Below are 8,769 nucleotides of genomic sequence, written 5' to 3' on the forward strand. Positions count from 1 at the left end.
CTTATTGTTTCATTTGATCCCACTAACATCTTTCCCTTAGTCGGACAAAATTGACTACTTAGTCAACGCCTTTGTCCGCAATTATTGACACCCAATTTTGACCGACCTATAACCTTTTCCAAATTGCTATTTGGTTACATATGTATTTTAAAACCTATTTTTTTTGTTGTATGTTTAAAATTATGTTTAATTTTTATATAATTGTTGTTGTTAATGTTGTTGTTGTTGGTTGTTGGTTGTTGGTGATGTTGTTGTTGATGTTGTTGTTGTTGTTGTTTTTATTGTTGTTGCTGTTGTTATTATTGTTGTTGCTGCTAAATTTGAGATAATTAATTTACTTGTTTATTTAACTTCTATAATATTTAAGTGTGTTTATCTTATATGAAAAATTATTTAATGTGTAGTATAACCATTAATTTGACAACAAGTTTTTAAACCTCCTTCTGAATCATTTAAATCGTAGCCCCTTTTATTCAATCTATCTTATTTATAGCCTTTTCTACTCAATTTCATCTCAGTTCTAGCCCATTTTGAACCAATTAATTCAATCCCAATCTCAAGATCTTACCTTCAATCCCAACCGTCCATTCCATTCTTTTAAATCTCAACCCCACATCTCATCTTGATCCAACGACTAAGATTGAGTCTCCTGCCACTTTCCTATATTAATACCCTAACACCCTAACCCTATTTTCATTTTTCTCCTCGTTCGCTTTGAAAATTTCAAGCGCCGCTCCCCCATCTCCTAATTTCGTCTATTGTCGGTGAAACGCAACTCACCTTCACTCGCGAGGACAACCACCTAGCAAGCCCATCTTCTTCTTCTCTCTCCTGACGATGATTTTCCAACCACCAGCGGACAACAACCGCTTCGCCACCCAAACCAGTCGCCCCTATCCTCCCCTCTCTCTTTCCCTCCACCTTTGTTTTCTTACCTACTAGCAGGCGAAGCGATGCACTATGCAACCTCAACACGTCTCCATTTATTCATCTCATTGGTTTTGACTAGAAACTCTGGCATGACAGCCGCCGCGACGAGCCATCAGGCTTCGATGGGGTAAGCCAACCATTACCCTCCCCTGACGAGATCGATAACAACGACAACAAAAGCATCATTTAACTGTCGCTCCGACCAGTGAGACCCGGTGGAGCCTTAAGTTTTTGGGGAGCTATTGAAGATGGATCTTAACATATCCGTTCAGGTTAGGTTTTTTTAATCTTTTTATTTAGATTATTATTTCATCTTTTAAACAAATTATTTAAATTGCCTATATTTTTTAGTATAGTAGTTATGATTTCATTCTTACGCTACATGAAATTCAATAATGACCATGAAATCTCTCTTAAACATGATTTCATTATGATTTTGTATTCCAAAACTTGTGCATTTTATGCTTTGAGTTCCCATTTTTGTTTGAATGTAATCTGCCCCTTTTGTAAATGGGTGTTAGTACACACTTGAGTTCTTTCTCTCAAAACATTGATTTAGTTGTGATTTCTTGATTTAATTATGGCAAGCCTTCATATGAAAATTTAATTTATTTGTTTAATGAATCGGTTGATTATTCTGAAAATCTCCATGATTCATGCTTCTTTCCATTTTTGTTCCCCTAATCGATTGGTACACCTTAATATTTACCTATTCTTGATAAACTTTGACATGAGTCTTTTCCTTGATTGATTTTATTTTGTTCTCCAAATTTTCTTTCTTTTAGTTAGTGTGGACAACTTTGACTCAATTGTTCTTGGTAAACTTTTGAAAGTTGTGGTAAGTAAATCCACATATGTGACCTTCAAATATGACAGTCTCTAAATCATGTTATTTTGACTGAAGTCTTTGGTTGTATTAACAAGGCAACTTCAAAATTAGAAGACTGTTCATGATTCTTGCCTTGTATTTATTATGACAGATTCATCGGTGGTAATCTTTAATTGTGAATTGACTATTTTCCTTATTAAGTTGCACTATTTTAATACCAATTGATTTATGGTAAAATCCATGCATTGATGTTCCATGTTACTTGTTTATTTTTGGAAAAACTTTGACTTAATATTATATTTGATTAACCGATTTTTTCTAACTCACATGGTTATGATAATATCAATGAATTAAATATGAAGAATGTGGCTCTAATTGAGGAGAACAATTTTCTTTCTTTTTCTCTATTTATGTACTTATTTATGGTCCCTCTATATTTAACTATAAAAACAAGACTCTTTCCATTCTGTCCACATGCTTAAACAATCACAACACTCTCATACACTCTCAAAAGCAATAATATTCTTACGTACTACCTTATAAGTTTTTATTGTTCTTGTGGCTGCACGAAGTTTGAACTTCGGTTCTTACATCAATTTATTGTGTGCTTATTTGATTAATACTGCTTAATTGGCTAGTGATCTTTGCTAGAATTATAATTTGTGGTATGTTCAAGGTAGTTACTTCATTATCTATTTTGTTATATTGTCTTACTTTTGTGTCCTTATAAACTTACTTTTTAAGAGTACCTTTATTACTTTAGTATTTAATTTTAAGGTACTAAGAAAAAACATACTCTCACCCCTTTGAATATTCTTTGCACGTACACTATAATGCAACACCATTGCTTAGAATTCAATCATGACAAGTAGAGAAGTCAATGTGAGAGGCCGAGCTAAAGTGGAATCGTCACTCCAAAAGGGGCATCAGGTACATTTCAAGAAATGGTGAAAAATAGATCGACTGTAGTTGACTTCTTGTATTAAGCGCACATATAACTTTATAAAAATAAGGCAACTCTTTATTCCCTCCTATTCTTATTTTTTATGTCACTCCTTTAAAAGTCTTAAAAACTTGAATTTTTTTATTATTATGTTAACTTATCAATATACTTTCATACAATATTAATATAAAAAATATATACTTATATTTTAGCTTCAGACAACTTTTTAAATATCAAAATATTTTATTTAGTACTCGACTAATATTTTTAAAAAATACTTTTCGTCTTTTCTTAAGGCATTTAAGAGGGTCGATCATAAAAAATGGAATAGAGGGAGTAACATCATATTGATACCATTTTAGCCTTGTCATACTCTGGTCCCCCCNCCCCCCCCCCCCTCTTCTATCTAGAAACTTTAACTTTATATGTTGTTGATTTATTTAAATTTCTATTTGCATGATATATTTTATTCTTTTTATTTGGAAGCAATCATGTTAGTTCTTCTGTCCTTTCTTCTCCTTAGGGTTGTTTTATTTTTATTTAACTTTCTCCTTTTATTTCATAGTATCCTAACACTTTAAGCGTTTTATTAGAAGCAATCAGGCCAGCATCTCCTTCTTTATTAGTTAATATTTCAAGTATCTTATTTCTATATTTGGTACTCGAAAATCTTGCTTTTCTTGATTGAATTCATAAATTTTTGTGGCTTTATTTGCTCTATTTGTGCCAATTTTTATATCTTAAATTTGCTTGTTTTAAAAATATAAGTTTGCATGTCTAACTATATTATTCACATAGGCTTATACTAATTAGATATTAATCGATTCATGCTTAATTTATCCACCCATCTTAAATATATATTTTTTATATTCTTTATCTTATAGTGGCCTTATTTGCCATGTTAAATCCCCACATAATTCACAAGATTTGGCCGAGACCCACATTTGTGGACCTCGAAGAATGCTTAACACCTTCCTTTTAAGGTAACTTGAACCCTTGTTCGATATATGTTTTCTTGGACCCTTTCAATTAATTTTGTTTGTAATTAGGATAGAATGGTGCCCTGTCGCGCCTTTAATTTATTAGGTGATGATTTTTCTTTTTATTAATCCTAGAAGAGTTGTCACGTAATTGCATAACCCGTTTTGAGAAAAATGGGGCACAATAAAAGGCACCATTGTGAGTTTGGGTGAAGAGAATGGTGCTACAGAGGCATTGCCACTATGCATAGAGAAGGCTCTAGAAGAGAACAAAGATACGATGTTGGAAGAGTTTCCAAGGCACTTACCTCCTAGGCACGGGGTAGATCATAATATCAAACTTGAGCCTGGAGTGAAGCCACCCAGATATTCCCTATATCACATGGATCCAACCGAGTTAGAGGAGCTTAGGAAGTAGTTGAAGGAGTTTCTTGGAGCTGGTATCATCCGCCATCTAAAGCAGTGGCGATCCTGTTTTAAAATAACAAAGATGTGTTGTCAGGCGTATGCATAAACTACTCATGCTCAACAAAGTGACAATAAAGAACAAATACCCAATCTCACTCATTGCCGACTTGTTCAAGAAACATGGACATGCCAAGTACTTCCCTAAGGTGGACCTTTGAAAGGGCTACTACCAAGTTCACATAAAAGAAGGGGATGAGCCGAAGATGATGTGTGTCGCTAGATACTGAGCTTCTGAGTGGTTGGTGATGCCCTTCAGATTGACCAACACACTTGCTACCTTTTGAACACTGATGAACAAGATCTTTCATCCATACTTAAACCAGTTCGTAGTGGTGTACCTAGATGACATAGTCATCTATAGCAATATTTTGGAGGAATATGTCGATAACTTAAAAATGGTTTTCCAAGTCTTATGAGAGAAAAAGCTTTACATCAAGCGGGAAACTGTTAGTTTGCCCAGCATGAAGTACACTTCTTGGGGAATGTCATTAGCCAAGATCGGTTGAGGATGGATGAGGCCAAGGTACGGGCAACCAAATTCATGGTTAAGACCACATTATGGCCACTAGCTATTTCCAGTCACATAAGAAACTCACACCAAAGTAAGCAAGGTGGAAGGGTTTCTTAACTAAATTTGATTATGAGTTAGTGTACAAACAAGGCATAGGCAAAATGTTGTGGCTAATACATTGAGTAGAAAGTCCAAGCTTGCTGCTATCACCACAACCTTCAATGACATTCAAGATTCTATAAGGATGGTATGCAACATGATTCGGATTTGGGAAGCGTTTAGTGACTTTCAAGGCTAATGAGACACTTTTTGGATGGAATATTGGCCTTCGTGCCCAAGTTTGGAACTATTAGGCGGCAGATATGAAGGAAAGCCATGACACAACGTGGTCTAGACACCCGGGGTGGCGGCGCATTAGGGTATTGATCGAGTCAATCTACTATTGGTCACGCATGCGAGAAGACATAGAGTTTTATGTGCACACTTGTCTTGTGTGCCAATAAGATAAGGTAGAGCAACAACAACCTAGAGGACTATTAGAACCACTACCCGTAGTGGAGTGCCTATGGGAAAGTATGACTATGGACTTTATAACATGCTTACCAAAGTCTGACATATATAGGATGATCATGGCCGTATTGGACAGGTTTTTGAAGTATGTTAGCTTCATGCCCACCACAACTGGTTCCACTGCTAAAGAGGATGCCAAATTATTCTTCCGGGTGGTGCTAAAATATTAGTTTTTTTCGAGGCATATCATTCGCGATCGAGACCCGCATTTTACATGAAACTTTTGGAGAGAATTATTCGATATGCTTGGCACACAGTTGCATTTCTCCACTAGTTTTCACCTGCAGACGGATGGATAGACATAATGGGTCAATGCCTTAATTGAGTGATGCCTAAGACACTTTGTGAGTTGACGCAAGAAAGATTGGACAAGACTAGTAGACATAGGCCAATTCTCATATAACTTGCAGCGAAGCGAATCTACCAAGTGAACATCATTAGAGTCTAATTATATGCATAGAGATCACATCCCCTTCTAAGGATGAGAAGTGGGTACAATTGTAGGACTTCCAAATCCACGCCGCATGATACTATCCATATTCTTGGCAGATGTCCTGTACCAAGAATGCTATATTCTAAGGTTCCCTCTAGCTCTCATTACATTCTCCAAATTCTCTTTAAAAACCTCAAACCATGCTTTTTCCATCGGTGTATGAGAACCGGTCCAATGGAAAAAGGCACGGTGTGAGGTTTTTCTAGAGAATTTTGAAAACGTAACGAGAGCTAGAGGGAACCCTAGAGTTGAGCATTCTTGGTACGGGGAACAACTAATAATGTGGAGAGCATTATGCGTTGTGGATTTGAAATGCCTACAATTGTACCTGTTATCATCCTTAAAGGGCACATCTAAAAGCCATATAAAACTAGATTAAATTAAAACTGGAGAACATTGACAGAAAGTATACCAAAGTCATATCTTAACTTTATCTTCTACTCTACAATATCAAGATATTTAATCCCTAAGTATCAACAATCACCATTGACTTTTGAACCCCTCATTCAAGTTTCCCCCAACTTGAAGTATAACCTAAGCTAACAAACAGATGATTACAACTCCATAATCAACTAAACAAATAAACTTGAATCAAAACTAGTAAACTTAATCCTAAAGATCAGGTTATTCAACTAGTTCTTCGTATCCGCAACACTCAAAATCTTCAATCAAAACTCTCTCAAATACAAACTCTCTCTTAATCCCACTTGGGCTCTGTCTAGAAGGAACATGTTGGTGGAACTAGTTTCATACATCTCTTCTCCTATTTTTCACACATCAAAATTTTCCTCGATCCAAAACCTTTCTTCTATTACAAAAGAGGTCTCTTAAATCTCAATCAATCATTCTACCAAACAACTTACCATTTTCTATTGCATCTTGATGGGGAGATCAAGATTGAATGCTGACATCTTGACCTTCAATGAAACTCTTAATGCTATTACTAATTAAACTCGTTTCAATATGTCAAGAGATGAAAGAAGAGATGGTAGTATCCAAGAACTTGGACATAGTGATTCTGCATTAGTTGAAGCCACTGTTGAATACATCTCTAATCTAGATTCTACCATCGCTTATTGTCGTAGAACTTCAATCTCTTGGCATATTAGCAGGAGTTGAATTAGTAGTAGCATTAAGAGTTCCATTGAAGGTCAACTTGTTAACATTAGAGTGATAGTTTGATAGAATGATTGGTTGATACAGCCTATTTTTCAATGTACACGTGCAAATACAACATGCAAATGAAATTTGCTGCCTCTTTCTAGTAAAAAAGCTATAGCACACTGAAAATACACATATGTAAAAGAAAAGTAATAAACACAACTTGTATTCACCACTTAAAAAATACGGACAATTATTTAAACTAGCATATATTCCAAACGCTGGAGATTTCTTTGGAAATTCCTGTCTTGACTTTTATTGGATCTACACCATATCAACAATCACTGTGCTAGCAGTCTTTCCGTTGTAGACAAGTTTTTTCCATCACTCTCTTTTAATGACAAATTTTTTTCACTTGCATCACTCCTCGCGTACTTGGCAGTTCTCCAATTACATGCTCCGATGAATTGAGGTTTTGAAAAATGAAAAAAAATAAAACTTGAAGAATTTCACTTCCTGGTGATAGAATCACATCAACAAGTTTGTCCGGATGGGATTTTGTATCGAATTCAGGGGAGGAAGTTGTTCGAAAAGGCATTAGACCAAAATGAAACATATTTCATGAGAGATTTCTCCAATTTGTGGAGCTGAATGAATACATGCTAATAGATGGTTTACCCTTTTAAGGTTGTATTAATTTCAGGGCCCCAAAACTTCGAGCTTGATTAATGGGCAAGAATAACCTAGTTGAAATCCTCGAGAATTACGAGGAGTTGGAGAATTTGACCCTTTATCATTGTACCTACATGTCGATTGATGTGAGCATTTCTCACCAGAAACACAAGTTATTAGAGATTTCTCAAATGCATGAACGATAAATTTGCCTAATTTCTGAAAGCCTAGATATCTAAGAACACCAATTTATCTAAGCTTTCATAAATTAGCTAAATATTTTGTTTACGCATATAAGAAATCTCTAGTAACTAGAGATTCGACAAATGCTCACATTAATCGACATATAGAAACAATGGTGAAGGGTAAGTTTCTCCAACAATTCACAATTATTAAGGATTTCGATTAGAGTATTCTCGACCAGTAAGCAATTAACCTTTGAGTTTAAGGGTCATAATATTGACACGACCTTTAAACAGATGAACTATCTTTGAGCATATATTAATTTAACTCCACAAATTAAATAATTTTTTCTTGAAATATGTTTCCTTTCAGTATAATTCTCTTCCTAACAACTTGCTCTCCTGAATTTGATATTAAAAATCATATGGACAAACTCGTTATAGTGGTTCTATCACAAGAAAGTGAAATCCTTCAAAAAAGAATCATTTTTCAAAAACTCAATCCACCGAAGCACGTAATCGAAGCACACCCAAGTTCGTGGAGTGATGCAAGTGAAAAATTTTGACATTAAAAGAGAATGATGAAAGAACATTGTCTACAGTGGCGAAGCTTCTAGCACAAAGATTGTTGATTTGGTGTAAATCCAAATAAAGTTGAGTCAAGGATTTCCAAAGGAATCTTCAGCATTTGGGATATTGAGATTATTGAGTTTAAAGCTTCATTTGAAAGATTTCTAATCAAGTCTAGAGCTTCACTTTCTCCGTTAGTGACAATATTATTAAGTTTTTCATGTTTATTTTTTGCATTCGGAGAGAATGTTGGGCTTTGATAGCTCGAGTAGGTTACACTGGTAAATATGGGTCAATTATTATTGAATTTTTTTGTTGTCTCTTTAAATTTAGGTTTTCCCCTCAAATGAATTTATGTTTAATTTTTGCTCCTCGTATTTTTTTTACACTAGTTACAACACGTTTATTTCAAAATATTTCATGTAAATTTTGTATTGTTAATGACATATTTTATCCTCTTCAAATTTGTTGTACAATAACATCAAACAAGAAACATAAACACTAAACAAAACATATGGTT

Source organism: Solanum stenotomum, chromosome 3, assembly GCF_019186545.1.
Source record: "Solanum stenotomum isolate F172 chromosome 3, ASM1918654v1, whole genome shotgun sequence".
Lineage (NCBI taxonomy): Eukaryota > Viridiplantae > Streptophyta > Magnoliopsida > Solanales > Solanaceae > Solanum > Solanum stenotomum.